General features: G+C 41.8%; 1 pseudogene; it reads right to left on the bottom strand.

Annotated features, from left to right (window-relative positions):
* The window catches only part of LOC135703119 (uncharacterized), a 72,866-nt pseudogene extending 59,504 nt beyond the window's left edge, over positions 1–13,362 (bottom strand).
* Between the last annotated feature and the right edge of the window lie 414 nt (positions 13,363–13,776).

The following is a 13,776-nucleotide window of genomic DNA, read 5'->3' as shown; positions in this document are numbered from 1 at the left end:
AGGGTTTCAAGCTCAAGCTAGCCAACAAAAGAGGCGAGTGTAGCCCACCCCAGGCGATCTCCGTGGCTAAACCAGAGGCTAGGGGAATCCCTTTAAACTAGCCCATCTGGCTAGCCATTAACAGACAAAAGGTTGAATGAACAAATTGTCGAATCAAATTTTATCCATATGATTTTCGATCTAAATTTGATTCAACCAGTGACCCTTTTGACTATTTGTCTATTTCATCCTTTTGATCATTCGACCTTTCGTCCATTGACCTTTTTTTCTCTGCGATGTATTGTCCTAAAGGGTGTATTCGATAAAAATGGCGCACACATATTTACTCACCAAAATTTTAAATCGATTATCGGATTTTCTTCAAATGAGCTATGATATACAAAATTTGATTTATTCAATTTCGTCTCCCATCCCGAATGCCCGCACAATCCTTTTCTCTCCACCCATCAAATTTTGTACAACCGATCTCCCCAGTGGTTTTGTGGTTTTTACCCAAATTGTCTTCAACTCCAGCTTTGACTTAATAGTTTTGGGATGTTTGCCAAGTTCCGTCAAGGAAATTATGAAGCCTAGAATTTTTCAATCGGGTGAAGTTCCGGTGAATTTGGATAGTTGATATATTTTCCACAAAAATTGACACAGTTGCCTCGGTACCACTCCAACTCGTTCCGAGCGTAGTGGCAGGATGCTACATCAGACCAAAACAGAGTTGATCTTTTGTGCTTCCTTATGAATGGCAAGAGACGCTTCCTAAGGCACTCTTCCGTGTAAATCACACCGTTGATTGTTACGGAAGTGATGAAGGGAGCGCTTATTTCACCACATCCGCAAATCGGAACTTCTTTGCAAATTTCGATAATTTATTCTTTCGAACATCCTCCGGAACATCAAACTTAGACTTGGCAACGAAATATTCTTGCCCAGGAAGTTGACGGCTGTCGAACTAGACGTAAGTTTCGTCATCCATCACGATGCAGCACGATTTGGTGAGCAACTTCGTGTAAAGTTTCCGGGCGCGGGTTTTCGCATTCCGGGGGAGGGGGGTTAATTTTTCCTCAATTTAGTGTGACATAATAAATGGATCGCCCCTAAGATGCCGTGTTGGATTGTCCGTTGATTCCTCACACAAGCATGTGTTGGTCACCATCATACCTAATCCACAGTATCCCCGTCAGACTATTGATTGTTCCTGTCACGTGTAAAATTAACTATTTCTAAGTGTGTATGTGTTGTCTGCAATTGGCGTTGACGGCACCGTCGAAAAATTGTCTCTTCCAGAAAAGATTGACAGTTTCTAATGGGATTTTTCGGTGAAGTGAAAGGATAGTGCGAAGTCCGCCATGTTTCACGCACAGTCTGACGTTTGCTTATGGATTTTACCATAGGACTAAAGAGCTACAAAGTCGCCTTCAACGCCAATTCACATCTGCTCTAGATGAACATTTAAAAATGTCCTATCTGCATTGATCGATTCTCTTCATCGACTTTCTCTTGTGATAACCACGGCCAATGTTACAACATCTCGACAATACACAACGATATTCAAAATTCAGCTTTGGTCACTCATTTGAGCTAACAGTCATTGTCAAGGCAAATTATGTCAATTGTCAGTGACAATGCTGTCAGTGACGAACATGTGCAAATTTTTTACTAGCTAAATTTGTAACGAAACATTACATGGGGCCGTTAAAGTAAATAAGCATCTACGTCAACTGCTTTGTTGCCAGGTGAATCTTTGTCATTGACGAAAAAAATAATGAGATTTGGGCAAATGTTTTTTTGAGGATCAAATTTATCAGTGACTACGTGATAAACAATTTTATCAATATCGTGCGATGGTCTGTCAATGACAATTACAAATCTCAGCATTGACCACGGCTATACAAACATACACACCAAAAAATTCTGAATTTTACTGGCGATGTAAACATCCATGCATGCAAACATTCATGCATGTAAACTTCCTTTTCACGTAAACTAGCAACTTGCAAGAAATGTTGCAAACAAAAGTGGACAGTTGCATACAATATATGGGATATTACATGACATGTCTCATAAATTTACACGATCTATAATCTAAACTTGTATGATATATGACGCTCCATTTATGTGCATCATAGTAACGGAAATTTACACTACTTTTTTTTAGCTGTGTAGTTCGTGCCAATTTGACCACATAGTTTGATGATGGAAGTTCTTATCTAGCATCCAAAACGTCAACGTTTTACAGCTAACTCAGCTGCAAACGAAAGAGAAAATTGATTAAGAGAATAGATCAATGCAAATAGGACCTTTTGAAACATTCATCTAGAGTTGACCAGCATCAGATTTAAACCTTTCAGTCAATTTTCAATAGTATAGTTTGAGCGATTCCGGCAGCCTGTCATTCATTTTGCAATCGATAGACCTCCAAATCCAGGTCAACGTCCCTACGCCGACTGCCAAATTGGCCCATGCCGACGACGGTCGATCGCCGGTGGGCGGGGAAAGGTCGCATGACGCCTGTCTGAGCTCCTGCCTGCCTGCGGTAGTACTCAATTGCCCACTTTTGGCAATCCATTGGAGCTCACGATCGCCCTCGAAAGCCCACAGATGCAATCCACCGCCGAGCCGCACCAAGCAGCTAGCTACAATTAGGAGGTCAACGTCACCCTCAATGTTTTACTTAAACCGTAGTCCTACGCCTGTCATAGGTCAACGGCAAGCGCGAAACTTGGTCACCGTCGTCGTCGGTGGCTCGAAATAAGTGAACAGTACAAGTGTGTCGCAACGATCAGTCGGTCGTGTCGGAATGCTACACGTATGACACCTAGCAAAGGAGAGTAAACGTCGCCGGGTCGGTTGGTTGGCGAAAAATGATCCAAATTGGAGTTTTTTTTAGTTCGCACGTGATCCACTTTGTACTTCGGTTGACGTTAAGGTACTGTAGGTACCTACTAATTTCTACTCACACGCCATTCTGTGCGGTTGCAAGCTTAGGCTGGACTTTTCACCGGTTAGCATAAATCGTTACAAAATATGAATGTAAAAACGGTTGCGTTGAACGGCATGGTTATACGAGACTCCTAACGATTTAATATTTTAAAAAGAGCGAAAGATTTATTGCCGCAATTGGTCGTATAATATAACACCAATTTATGGTCTGTGAGCAACCGTTCATTCAAAGTGATACTTTTCCAAGTGCAGCCTTTCGTTTTCATCCATCCTGAAAGTGCCAATCGGCAACTTGAACGCCCCTTGGGTTGAACAGTCATTAATGACACTTTTTCCGCCATTATCTCAATCGCCTCGACGCGAAAGCTAACATGTCAATTTAAATACTCACTTGTCATCGCGCCGGGGACCTCTCGATAACACCACTCTGACGACTGAGGGCGGGCGGCTATCTCGAAATCCTCCGGTTTTGTTTTGCTCATTTACCGCAGTCGCACCCGGCCGGGCCTTTGCAGTTGGGCAGTGCAAAAAACACAGAACTTCACACATAAATTGATTGATACGCACTCTACGCTCAAAGAGCAGACATAAGCTGAGAAGTTGAAAAATGAATCCACGCGTGTGTGTGGGCATTATTGTGGTCTGCTGGATACTGCTTACTGCCGTCGCGCGCTGTTGTTTAATTGGCAGCTCTCTGGCCCGGAGGCATTATTACTGTTGTTGATGTTGTTGTGGTTTATTTTCACTTTAGCTTTTATCTTTTTTTTTTGCATGGTTCATTCGAATTAACCACAGCCCACATGGCTTGCAGTTGGTCCTTAAGCACACTGGCGGATTGTGAGGATTGGCTCGGAATTGATGAGGTGTTAAGAACTCGTTTTACATATAAGCTTATCATCCGTAAAGTATGCTTAAACTAATGGCATAACAACTTCATTAGAGAAGCTTTGCCATGGTTTGAATCGATTGTTATTAGGTGTTGGCAGTTTGTGTGATGTGGCTAAATAGCCTTCAGTTTGAAGAGCTACTGTGCATATTTCACACGGTACCGTCATTGGGTAATTCTTCCCCAGTGAGGAATATTGTTTTCTATCGAATATAATATAATATTATATTGTTTATGTAAAAATTAAATATATTGAGACAGTGTTTTTTTGTGAATTGCATAATAAGTAAAGCAGCCCAACAACGAACAAACGGCTACTGTGCCACCCAGGTCAAATCGCCAATAGTAGCAGCACGTGGTTGGTATGATCTCTATCGAAGACCATGCGAGAAAATATTGCTGAAATACTGAATTTTGAGAGCTGCGGATTGAAAAATCGAACTGGTTTATCTGCCAGTTGGTTGGAAATACTATATAACATGAAGCTTTAGTGTGATAATTTATTAACTAGAGAAAGGTCTGAAGAGGATAGGTTCATTGTTCCGTTAGAGTTCGGCAGTAGGAAAATTGAATAGAAGTTGAAATTAAGTGAATTTTTGATTTAATACGACAGTACTAGTCAAACCCACACTGCTTTACCTAACCTATGAATGGATGAATTCGAATTTTAATACTATGGAGGATTTGGTCGAATGCCATTAGGCTAAACGCCATAAGACCGAACGCCATTTTGCCGAATGTTTTGAAGTTGCTGAGTTTAGTGGCGGGGCAATCACTCCGTCTCCGTACCCTGCTGGCAACGCCTATGTGATTACAATGATGTTTCAATGTTTTTGGACCAACTAAGGGGTAACTTGACAGCTCCTGTATATTGCCACTGGCAATTTATGGTTGATCAAACTCACAAATTTCAGAAGTGTTATCTGAAAAGGACGAATGCGGAAATGATGTACAGTAAACAAAACTAAAGTTTAAAATTTATCTTATTGTCGCGCGCTCACTAAACCACACACGCGACGTTACACTCAAAAAATTCCACACGTCATCATCATGTGTCTCACACTTAATTGTGCACTTATTGTGAAACACATCCATTTCATGAATGAATCTTATGCTGTGAACCATGTCTAAACACTATTGGCTCGAATTGTGACACACTTGGAGTCTATGTTCCTCACATGGTGATATCAACAGCTTTGCGCATCATAGTTCAAAAATGTTGTACAACATTCTACTTTATCGACTTCTACTTTACCGATTTCAAAATTTAATCGACAAATATCTAAACGAAGCTGCCAGGGGGCAGAGCATCCACATGCCTTTTTTCATGGGTCTGATTTGGGATTTGATCCGGGACTGTTGGGTTGTGCTGGTGTCGTTGCCTTCGTTCGATCTTACTGAGCCACGGTTGTTCTCATATATGAGGCTGGTTGATAAGGATGAAGTCACAACTCATGTTTTCGATGTAGACCTTGCAGAATATGCAATTCACATAGCATTGAAATGCAAAACATTTCAAATCCATCTGTTTTGAACAGTAGTGTGATTCAATGTGCAATACAATTTAATTGATAGAGAAAGATTATTAACATTGCAAAGTTTGAAACACTAGAAATTAACGTGAAGAACACATTGAAGCATGGCGAAACACACTTAAAATAAATGTAATTGTGAGAATGAAAAATCAAATGTTTAAAAGCTTCGATCAAACGTGTGGCCTTTTTTGAGTGTAGCGACATAGGAACTCCAGTGATGCCAGCTTAAAATTTCGCTTTGATTCGCATTAGTATGCATGATCAATTTATGAAACTAATTTAAGCAGTACAGAACCATATGAAGCTTAAACATATGATTTGTAAAACGAAAATATATGATTGTCATAGAATTAATTTGAACAACGATACTTTCAGTGTCTTCAACGCTATTGCTATTATTGTCGATGATGAAAAAAGAAGGAACGATTTTTCAGCGAGTAAGAGTGTACTAATTATACTCATCTGTTTCTTGAGGTTTCAAGTTTGGTGAGGAATAATTTTTTGAGAGACCCATTTTTGATTTAATTCATTTAATGTTATGTGTTTATTCAATTTAAAATGGATCTGCAAAATATTCCTCATCACCCAGTAAAACTGCTACTCACCGCGACACATAAGTTTCAGAAGTCTTGCATGTCAGAAGAATACACAAGAACACAAGAATAGAGCAACACAGGAAAGTAAACTTTCCCATGGCAATCCTTTATCGGAGTGTTCACTCGGCTGTCGACAGAAGCAGGCCACTCTCGTGGCACGCGATCGTTTGTTTTCTCGGCAGCAACCATTGTGTGGTCCTCCTCATTGTTCTTCATCAGCAGTTTTTTTTGGGTCGATGCGTCGTCGACTTTGGAAAGCAACCGTTTAGTGAGTGTGTGAGTGCTGACCACGTTTTGCGTCCATTGCTACAATGGAACCGCTCTGCCCCCCGTTTTTGATACTGCCATACAATGAAACCACAGGAAGCGGCTCCCGTTCTGATTGAGGAGGCTTTTTGGATAGCGGAAGATAAAGGGTTTATTGTGTTGTATCTTTTGACTATAGTTTTAAGATGTTTTGTATAGTGACCAAGAATCCTCGGCTCTGTAAAGTTAATTCGTTTGAGCCTTATCAAATAAATTAATAAACAACGAAACCTTTATCGCACCACTATGATCAAAAAAATCAGTTTGCTGATTATATTCAAGAGCAAAATAAAATAGAAGACAGCAAAGTATATATATTGTCATTTGATAATATAAGAAAATGAACCCCCATCAATCGGTTTCAATTTGTTTGGATTATTTCATTTCACCACGAAAATAATAAATTCGCACTTATCATATAGCATTCTTGCCTGTTTGTTTGACATCCACATATGGAGAAACAAAAGGTTGGATTCGCATAGAAAAATGTCATTGCGGCGGTGAAGGACAATCTCATTGTTTATGTTGTGTGGTGACATCTACTATTTGCAAGTGAGTACGTGAAACTAAGGCTATCTGTCACCTTGCCGGGGACTTACACGTGAAGGAATCCATCTTTGACATAAAAGATGAGACGTAAACAAACATGTCATGTAAAATTAAGTGCTTCGAAACTGAAAAGTTTGAAAGTACGTTTGATTGAGCTGAATTTCGCGTCTATTATGACTCAATTTTATGTCAAAATTGACGCTCGTATATGTCAGTCTCAGAGCACCTAAATTTACATCAATTTTTCTATGTGTGTAGGGTATAGTGCCACTTCGTCGTTTTTTACTTCTCTAAGCCAACTTCGCTAAAATTGGCCATTCAACATATTTACTAATGTAACGGCGCCGGTGGTGTAGTGGTAAGCGTGATTGCCTCTCACCCCAGCAGGCCTGGGTTCAATCCCAGTCGGCGCCGCCGGGATGTTCTGAGGCATAACATCTCTGATCACGCCTTCCTTCGGATGGGAAGTAAAGCCGTTGGTCCCCGGTTCATGAGTTGATGGGTCGATAGGTAGAGTCCAGGTGTGGGAGCTGCCTTCCTGGCACGTCGGTAGCATTGGTGCTCAGCACGGAAAACAAGATTGACGGAAAAAACAAACCAAAGGAAAAAAAAAAAAATATTTACTAATGCAATTCAATTCGTAAGCAAAGATCTTGATAAGAACAGATAAGTAGAAGCATTATATGCTTTATCTATTTATGTTTGTATTACTCCATGCGTGAAGTTAACGATTTACATAGTTGGAGGTGCTTAACGACAAATAACAGATATTCAGTGTTGGTTGGAAATACTAACATGAAGCTTTAGTGTGATGATTTATTAGCTAGAGAATGATCTTTTAGAAGAGGGTAGGTGGATAGTTCCGTTAGAGTACGGCAGTATGAAAATTGAATAGAAGTTGAAAATGAGCGAAGGGCCATTAAAGCGACAGTTTACAAGATAGACGCACATTTTTGCCTAGCCCGTACGATGTACGCGGGGACTTGAAGTATGTCTCCAAGTCCACAGGCAAAAATGTGCGTCCTCCTTGTTGCTCATAAACTGACTGCGGCTGTGGAATAGTTCTAGCGACGTTTTCATCACTACCTAAAGCCCCACGTTTGCGAGAGCATTTCCAGTCGATGGTGTGTTATAATGCAGTTCTTCTTTACCCAACTATTGTGTTGCTCCTCTCGTCATGACCAACGTGATCATCTCAGTGTTCATTTTATACGATCGATGAGGAGATGAAAGTATCGAGGTGATAGTTTTGTTAGAGTACGGTAGTTTGAAAATTGTATATAGACAGTAGAAAGCGAGCAAAGGTCAATTTTGAGGAAGGCACGAGTCGGATTAATCATCTCCTTTACCAAACTCCCTGTTAGGGTGGGATGGTGAGGGGCAGTGTTGGCAAAATCAGAAATCAATTGATATTTTTCCGCTCTCATGCGCTCGCAATATCACGCGTGATATTGGAACAAAATATCATGCTTGATATTGATTTTACAAGCTCCTTTGATATTGCGAGACTATTCACAACGTGCAAAAATCAAGCTGAGAGTTAACTCGACACAAAAATCATTCCATTACACATCGTTTTTTTTAGAAAGAGAAAGCATAGTTTGCTATCTCTTTTTAATATTCACCGATGGCAGACGCGAAGGGACTGCTGCAAGCCGTTATGGAAGTTTCGGTTGCATTCGGGTGTAAAGCAAACATCATTAAACTCAATCTCACCACAGTTTGGTGAAATTTGCAGTTGGTGAGTTTTGTTAGTTTGATGTTCCGAGCTGCGATATCACAATCAAAAAAAAATCAGATTGACCGCCCACGGTTGCTGCTCTGTTATTACCAGATCAGCTGCAATTACACAGAGAACCAACAGATGATGTTTGGGACTAACATTCATCCTCATTGTGTAAGAACTGGAGATCTAATATTTAGCAATACCAGCACCGGCCGTGTCCGAATGCAGGTCAACTAGGGAATGGGAAGAAATGTGTTGACGTGGTACTCGCTGTGAAGGAAACCGAGAAATCCTCTGCGCTTCCACGAGAAATCACTGGGATGTTGGATGTGGGGAAAGGTTGCACCGCACACGCAGGGATCCGTTTTTTGGTAGAGCGATTATAATACACAAACACACACACACACACACACGCGCGCACTCATCCAATTTCTATTTTTAGATCAGGACCCACACTGTGGTAAGTGATGCGATCGGTGTTAAAGAAGAATTTGTTTTCATTAAAATCTAGTGGGTATAGAATAAGGCAAAGTGAAAAATTGCAAGGATAGGGCGGGCCTGGGATTGAACTCCCGACCTTCTGCTCAGTAAGCAGAAACGGTAACCACTGAGCTACCGAACCTCGTATGTTCCGAGCTGCGATATCACAGCTTGCAAAATCAACCGCAGTAGTTTGCTTGTTGATTTTTGTCTACGAAAATCAAGCGTGATCTTGGGCGTTGGTGAGATTTGATTTTTTGATATTTTCACAACACTGATGAGGGGTACAATCGATAGAACTGTTTCCGCACATCGAAGGTACGTGAGCAAATTGGCGAGCATCTCTTTTTCCAGTGGTGGTGGGGGGAACCACCAAACCCAAATAATTTTGATAGTATTTCGCATATCACCGCAAGTTGTTTGCTTGTTGATTTTTGCGTGATCATGTTCTTTGATGAGATTTGATTTTTTGATATTCTCCCAACACTGGACCAGACAAAGATTTTCGTAATCGTGGACATACAAAATTCAAATTCCAGCAAAATGTGATTGTAACTTCATTATATAAATTTTCTGGCTTGTCTCTCACCATTGGATTTTTTTTTTTTAGATTTGTAGAAAAGATACAATTTACTAAATAAATTCAAGATCATGGATTTCAAGATCTTTAAATAGAATAATTATTTAGATAGTAATCCAGTCTCTTATTGCAACAGAAAACAGTCGTACGACTTATCAAAATTCTCATAATTTCATAGACTATGCTGTAGAGACCAGATGACTAGAGACCAGACCTATGCTGTAGATGCAGCAGATTGACTGCCCCGTAACGTGGATAGATCACCTTTCCGTGGTACGTTACGCGATGTAAGATCTACCACCAATTCCTATTTCTGACTACTTCAAACTAGGGGAACAGGATTTTTCAGTAATCCAAGGAACACATCCTAGTCCTTGTTATGTTTTATACCTTGTTGATAGTGACAAGACTCGGCTCTGTTCACCGAGGATGATCTTGAAACAAGGAAAAAATGAGTTAGTTAGTCTTCATCTATGTGATTCCTAATCTTCTATTCGTTGTATGTGATTCCTAATCTTCTATTTGTTGCCAAGGAATCCAATTTTGACTGACAAAGGGGTGCGCCTTTGGAGGGTGTTTCAACACTCCAAAGGGTATAAATAGCGGAACTTTTCAATTAGAGTCGGATCCTTGCGATAAATGCAAAATGAGAACCGTAAAAAAATCGAATACTTCATCATTTCTCAATAGTGATGGATTAATACGACATGCACTAAACTAAGGACACGGGATATACTACAATAGATCAAATTACTGGTCGCAGTGGTGTTAGATTCCGAACAGAGGGAAAAAAAGCAGATTGACAATGGCCTCGTAAGGCTATTCGGTCGATTAAACAAGGTAGGCACTCATCTTATTTCCTTTCAAAGGTAAGGGAGCAGATGAGTGTGCTGGTCGAAAAATCACATATGATTACTTTTGTATGGGTCCCCTCACATTGCTCAATCCCAGGCAATGAGAAGGTGGACTCACTCGTAAAGGTGGGCGCGCAGGAAGGCGAATTTTATGACAGGCAAATTTCACACGATGAATTTTACCATTTAGTGCGTCAGAGTATCCTTTCGAGTTGGCAAACCGATTGGGAAAATGGAAATCTTGGACGGTGGTTACATTCAATTATTCCTAATGTTTCTTCGAGAGCGTGGTTTAAAGGCTTGGGCTTAAGTCGTGACTTCATTCGCGTGATGAGTAGACTTATGTCCAACCACTACTCGCTAGATGCTCATCTCAATAGAATAAACCTCGTGGACAGCAACATCTGTCGGTGTGGAAACGGTTACGATAACATCGATCACGCAGTTTGGCAATGTACGGATAATGATGCCGCCAGAGAGCGACTTTTGAATACCCTTGAGGCCCAAGGAAGACAACCCTATGTTCCTATCAGAAACGTGTTGGGAACTTGCGATATCTGTTATATGCAGTCGGTTTATGTGTTTCTAAAAATGTCTAGTATAAGAATTTAATTCCTTTGCCTTTTGTCTCTCTTTATTAGTTTTTGTTTGTCTTGTCCCCCCGTCTCGATGAGCCTCATCGTCGCCCACTGGTCACCGCCGGTCGAACTCCAGACGAAACTAGAACCGCACTACCGTTCATACTGGCGACAACGCTCTGATGAGACAACGAAACTTTGCCCCCAAGCTCCTCCCCTGATCCTATCCTTCGACAATGTACCTCTCTAACCTTGAGTAAGCCGCGAGTATTCGGCCTAACTCCCACTAGACAAAGAATTAAGTGAATTTTGTTACAAACAAAGAACAATGAACTATCGGCTCCGTAAAGCTAACGCGATTAAGCCTTCCAAATAAGCGAACTAGTTATAAAAAAAACAATGGCCTCGTGATGACCCCAGTACAGGTTCCAGAAGCCCCCGGGGAAGTGGTCAATTTCTGATTGCAACATAAACTAGTAATGCGATATTTTAAAATATTCAGAATGTCATGGACATGTCATGAGAGACCATGCCAATTGACAAGAGTGACAAAGGCCATCCAATCTTCGTGAAACAGATGCCGGAAGCCCCGGAGGATGAAATATTGAAAATTTCGATTTGTTGTCTAGATAGTTTTCGTTGAAATTAGAGGATGGCCAGAAGTGGCCAGTTTTCGTTGAAATTAGAGGATGGCCGGAAGGTTCGGGGCTCCCAAAACCACTCTAATCAATTAGCATGGTGTGACGTACTAAATGGATGCCTTTATACTAGTCACACAATAGACGACCGTAAATCACTTTACCTATCGCCAATGACTGCAATCCTAAAGTGGACACTCAACAATCTCACAAAGTCACCTATTCGGCGGTTGATTTGTGAATACAAAAGGCTTGAAACAGTACCACGCTCACCAATAGATACTTCACTCGAATTAGAGCCGCACAATCAGCCAAAATTCAGGCTTCACGCTTCTACTCTCTCGCTCTCTTTTGCTAGAATAGTCGACCGACAACGAGAACTGTGTACACAAATCCTCCAAAGATCGCGGTGGGTGGTGCCGTCCACCCTCCGCTACTTCTTGGCTGTTTTCCAACCGATTGAAAGGATTTGCAATTTGTGAGAAATACATACTAGTCACCTACGGTAAATTAGCTCAATTGGTTGAAGGACAACTGTGAAAAAATGGTGGGTGGACGCCACCACCCACAGCGCTCTTCGGGAGATTCCTGTACAGCTTTCCCCCGAAGAACGCGTTATCCACTGAGTTGCACCCACCGCTTTGTCTCGGTGGAGTTTCAACCAAGCGCTCTGATTTTCTGCGAGTGACTAGTTCTCCATTGGCACTACTCACTTGCAAAAAATCAGACCGACTGGTTGAAACCCCGCCGAGAAAAAGCGGTGGGTGCAACTCAGTGGGTAACGCGTTCTTCGGGGGAAAGCTGTATTTGTTTTTCGCTTTTGTGGAAAACCAAAAGCTGAACGACAGACCTTGAGAAGAAAAGGAGTGGTGCCCTATGAGGCAAGAATATGCGTCGCAAGCGTACCTAGGTACAACACTCCATAGTGGTGGCCATCGATTGCGAGGCGAAGTCAAAGCCTCAAGAGCACCGAGAAGCAAACTGTGGAAGACGCGGTCGGTTCTGTTTCTCACGACGACTACGACGACAACTTAGGTACAATACCCAGCGAGCGATGATCGCGAAGCAAAGATTCGTAAAGGTGCTAGATGCCCCGGAGAGATCTCCATGAATGACTGGCGCTGCTCGCCATAGGCAATTGCTGTGCGAAGGTGTGCTAATAAATCGTGATTGAAAGCGTGCTGTATCTAATTTTTCGGATTGCCGAGCATAAAATTGTCTGATTCTGTCCGCAATTCGGGTTGCGCCCACTCAGCAAAACAGTCCATGTTTGCGCACAGACAGACAAAAGATCAAATTCTAAATTGTATTTCGGTAACCCCGTTTCTTTAACTGTCAATATAGGTAATCCCATGCTTTTGCGCTGCGAATGCAAATTTCTCGCACCACTCTGCTGCATGACTAAACATATTCGAAAATCCCGCACGCCCATAATGCATTCCCCCGGACATTAAACTGTGCCCATTGTGTCAACATTGCAGTCCGCCCATTTCAAGTACCGCATTTTCCAGCCTCGGACATTATCCAAATAGCATAGACATATATCTGATGCCAATAATGTACAGGAGCGACGATGACGACGACCCCGACGACGACGAGGATGGTCCGGTGTTGGTCTGCGGTTTATCGAGAGCCATCTCATTTGGCAAAATCTCTACCTTTGCCGGGCTCTGATCCGATGGTGCTGATCCTGACCGCATCGTTATGCTTGCGCGAAATCGCGACAACAATCCCGGACGTGCGTGTAACGGTGGAATATGGTCAGGCAAAGGTCGGAATTCCGGAACAGGAAAAGGACAGGTGGTGAAATTTGTAATGAAATGTACAATTTAAACCGTACAAGTTTTCACATATTGGTTTTGGCTTCCCCGGAAGCAGGTCCCAACGCCACCCCGTTTCATCGCACTCGCAGCCCATAGTAACAAGCTCAGTATTGTTTTTGGCCTAAATGAGTCGATTCGCGAAATGGACACCGGATCCTCCCAGGATACAATTAGGTTCATTATTGGTTTGGAACGGGAACCACGTTGAACCAAATAAGCCGACTGTCGACCGCCGTTGCCGTTACAAAATTGCCTCCGGAATCGTAAACAATTAATTTGCAAATTAGAATT

This window comes from Ochlerotatus camptorhynchus, unplaced genomic scaffold, assembly GCF_037179485.1.
Source record: "Ochlerotatus camptorhynchus isolate MF236.1 unplaced genomic scaffold, CSIRO-AGI_Acam_v1.1 ptg000209l, whole genome shotgun sequence".
In the NCBI taxonomy this organism is placed as follows: Eukaryota; Metazoa; Arthropoda; class Insecta; order Diptera; family Culicidae; genus Ochlerotatus; species Ochlerotatus camptorhynchus.
This window is presented reverse-complemented; position numbering and strand designations above follow the sequence as displayed.